Genomic DNA, 3,928 nt, shown 5'->3' with positions numbered 1-3,928 from the left:
TCTTGTTACTAAGAGTTAGTTGTATTGTTTCTGTGGTTACTGGATAATGTTGGTTTCTTGTTGTTCGGAGTGTGGTTGAGTTGTGTTACTGGATAGTGTTGTGTTGTTTGTGTTTATGGATAGTGTTGTGTTGTCTGTGTTACTGGATAGTGTTGTCTGTGTTACTGGATAATGTTGTGTTGTCCTGTGTTTACTGGATTATGTTGTGTTGTCTGTGTTACTGGATAGTGTTGTGTTCTGGATAATGTTGTGCTGTGTATGGATAGCTGTTGTGTGTTGTGTTCTGGATAATGTTTGGTGTTGTCCTGTGTTACTGGATATGTTGTGTTGTCCTGGTGTTAAGTGTTGTGTTTACTGGATATGTGTTTGTGTTGTCTGTGTTACTGGATAGTGTTGTGTTGTCTGTGTTACTGGATATGTTTGTGTTGTCTGTGTTACTGGATAGTGTTGTGTGTTACTGGATATGGTTGTGTTGTCTGTGTTAGATATAGTTGTGTTGTCTGTGTTACTGGATAGTGTTGTGTTGTCTGTGTTAGTGGATAGTGTTGTGTTGTCTGTGTTATGATAGTGTTGTGTTACTGGATAATTTGTGTTGTCTGTGTTACTGGATATGTTGTGTTACTGGATAGTGTTGTGTTGTCTGTGTTACTGGATAGTGGTTGTGTTGTCTGTGTTACTGGATAGTGTTGTTTACTGGATAGTGTTGTGTTGTCTGTGTACTGTGATATGTGTTGTGTTGTGGATAGTGTTGTGTTGTCTGTGTACGGATATGTTGTGTATGGATAATGTTGTGTTGTCTGTTGTTACTGGATAGTGTTGTGTTGTCTGTGTTTTACTGGAGTAGTGTTGTGTTACTGGATAGTTGTTGTGTTGTCTGTGTTACTGGATAATGTTGTTTCTGTGTTACTGGATAGTGTTGTGTTACTGATAGTGTTGTGTTGTCTGTGTTACTGGATATGTTGTCTGTGTTACTGGATAGTGTTTGTTTTGTCTGTGTTAATGGGTGTTGTGTTATGGATAGTGTTGTTTGTCTGTGTTATGGATATGTTGTCTGTGTTACTGATAATGTTGTGTTGTCTGTGTACTGGGATAGTGTTGTGTTGTCTGTGTTACTGGATAATGTTGTGTTGTCTGTGTTACTGGATAATGTTGTGTTACTGGATAATGTTGTGTTGTCTGTGTTACTGGATAGTGTTGTGTTGTCTGTGTTACTGGATAGTGTTGTGTTTCCTGTTTCCTGTGTCACTATTCTGATGTGGATCCTGATTGTCCGGTTGCGTCCCAAGCGTTAATCCTATTCCCTACCTAGTGTATGTCAGATGTAGTGCACTTTATAGGGAATAGGGACAGAAATTACACCCTATGTGACCAGTTGTCTACTATACTGTAGTGCTGTATGAATGAGAGCCTTGTTGAGGTGATAAACTGACACGGGTATTAATCTGCTTAGGACCAATCTGGATTTAGTGCCAAAGCTTAACGTGGAACACTTTGATAATTAATCTCACTGACTGACTGAGAGAAGGACAAAGGTACTCCGTCCATATCAACATGTTTCACTGTTTTGGTATTGGTCAGAGTACCAATATCATCCGACAGTATATACCGTTTACTGTTAATATAGTAACACTGTAAGAAGTTACCATAATATTGACAGTTGTAGTGGCAGGTACAAAGCCATTTCTTAAGCCACTTTTAAATTGACATAGGTTACCCAGCTAGCTAAACTGTTTACATTTAAAATGTCAACAAATAAACACAATGTCTATTTGAAATATTTCAAACACTTATAGCATGTGATTAAGACTGCTAGGAGTGTGATAAGGGAATTTATATGTTTAAATTAATGATTAGAATATTCCACCCTGAAACCATATAATTGTATGAAATTGATTAGAATCATAAAATTATATTCTGATGATGTGTGTAGTTTTAGTCAGAATTAGGTTAAAACAATGTATCTGTATAGTGGAAAAACCCAGACTGTCTGAGCCAGGCGTAGCTCAGGATTTGAACTTGTATGGGGGGGGGCTGAAGAAAGATACCGAGAACAGTTAGACTGTGTTTGAGCCCACCTGGCAGGAAGTGAGATAACTTAGGAGGACAGGGAGGACTTCTCAAGGTTTCCCTAATCTCGGGGAAATGGAACTGCCGGCTTGGTAGTGATAAACAGTGGTGAGAACTCACCTACTGTTCGTGTGTATGTATGTGCGTATGATATCTACTGTTTGTGTGGAAGTATGTGCGTATGATATCTACTGTTTGTGTGGAAGTATGTGCGCTGCTATAAAATGGGTGTCTTTGTATAATGGACTTCAGAGCGCTCTTGTGAATAAACATTTGACTATTGTAGGCTGGGCCTCTGTCTGTGTTCATTTCAACCAGTATCTTATAAATTCTGGGTTGCAGACTGAGTAGTTCATTGAGGTTCAGTTTATGAACATTGAGAAACATAATTCTCTTAACAGAGTGAAAGATAAGGGATGTGGCAACTATTCTATTGGGTCCATTGCACCAGACGATCTCAGTCAAGCCCAGCTGAACTATTTGAAGTGATGTGTGATAGTATTTGAACTCACGTCTGTTGTCTTTTGTAGAATTAGGTGAAAAGGTAACCTACTGTTTCCCAGGGGGTCTAGTGTGTGAATCATCAGCTTGTAGATTGTGTTCCTCATGGTGGAGTTGTGAAGAGAGGCTGAACTTCCTCCTCTCTGGAGGACAGGCTTCAACTGGGGGGAGAGAGAGAGAGAGAGAGAGAGGTGAGATCAAGAGAGAGAGAGAGGGGTGAGAAAGAATCACAGAGGGAGGGTGAGATCATGAGAGGATGGGAGGGGCTGCAGATCAAAGAGAGAGAGGCGAGGGGTGAGACTCAAGAGAGAGTAGGGAGGGGTGAGATCAAGAGGAGAAAGGGAGGGGTGGATTCAAGAGAAGAGAGAGAGAGAGAGAGAGAGAGGGAGGGTTGAAGATCAAGAGAGAAAGCAGAAGGGAACTGCACCCCTCATAGCCTGGTTCCTCTCTTAGGTTCTTCCCTAGGTTTTGGCCTTCTAGGGAGTTTTCTTAGCAGCGTGCTTTCTACACCTGCATTGCCTTGCTGTTTGGGGGTTTTAGGCTGGGTTTCTGTAAGCACATCGAGATATTAGCTGATGTACGCAAGGGCTATATTTAAAAAATAAATAAATAAAATAAATAAACTTGATTTGATTTGAGCAAAGGAGGGGTGAGATCAAGAGAGAAGGGAGGGGTGAGATCAAGAGAGAGAGGGAGAGAGAGGGTGAGATCAAAGAGAGAGGAGGGAGGGGTGAGATCAAGAGAGAAAGGGAGGGGGAGATCAGAGAGAAGGGAGGGTGAGATCAAGAGAGAGAGAGAGAGAGGGGTGAGATCGAGAGAGAGAGATGGGGAGGGGTGAGATCAAGAGAGAGAGGAGAGGTGAGAATCAGAGAGAGAGAGAGAGAGAGAGAGAGAGAGAGGAGAAGAGAGGGGGTGGAGATCAAGAGAAGAGAGAGAGAGAGGAAAGGGGTGAGATCAAGAGAGAGAGAGAGAGACGAAGAGGAAGGGGTGAGATCGAGAGATGAGAGAGGGGGAGGGTGGGATCAAGGAGAGAGGGAGAGGGTGAGATCAAGAGAGAGAGAGGTGCGAATCAAAGAGAGATGAAGGAGGAGAGGGGGTGCAAGAGAAGGGAGGAGGGGTGACGATCTAGAGAGAGAAGAGATGATAGATCAAGAGAGAGAGAGAGAGGGGTGAGACAGAGAGAGGAGGAGAGAGGGTGAGATCGAGAGAAGAGAGAGAGGGGGTGAGATTCGAGAAGAGAGCAGAGGGGTGACGATCAATGGAGAGGAGGGGTGAGAATCAAGAGGAGGAGAGGGGTGAGGCAAAACTATTCTGGGATCCTACTATATTACTACTGGATCCTACTAAAACTACTACTGGG

At 42.6% G+C, this 3,928-nt stretch overlaps 1 pseudogene; it reads right to left on the bottom strand.

The window, feature by feature from the left end:
• The window catches only part of LOC112071530 (sodium/potassium/calcium exchanger 1-like), a 34,625-nt pseudogene that overhangs the window by 14,997 nt on the left and 15,700 nt on the right, over positions 1 to 3,928 (bottom strand).

This window comes from Salvelinus sp. IW2-2015, unplaced genomic scaffold (genome assembly GCF_002910315.2).
Source record: "Salvelinus sp. IW2-2015 unplaced genomic scaffold, ASM291031v2 Un_scaffold1632, whole genome shotgun sequence".
Classification (NCBI taxonomy): Eukaryota; Metazoa; Chordata; class Actinopteri; order Salmoniformes; family Salmonidae; genus Salvelinus; species Salvelinus sp. IW2-2015.
This window is presented reverse-complemented; position numbering and strand designations above follow the sequence as displayed.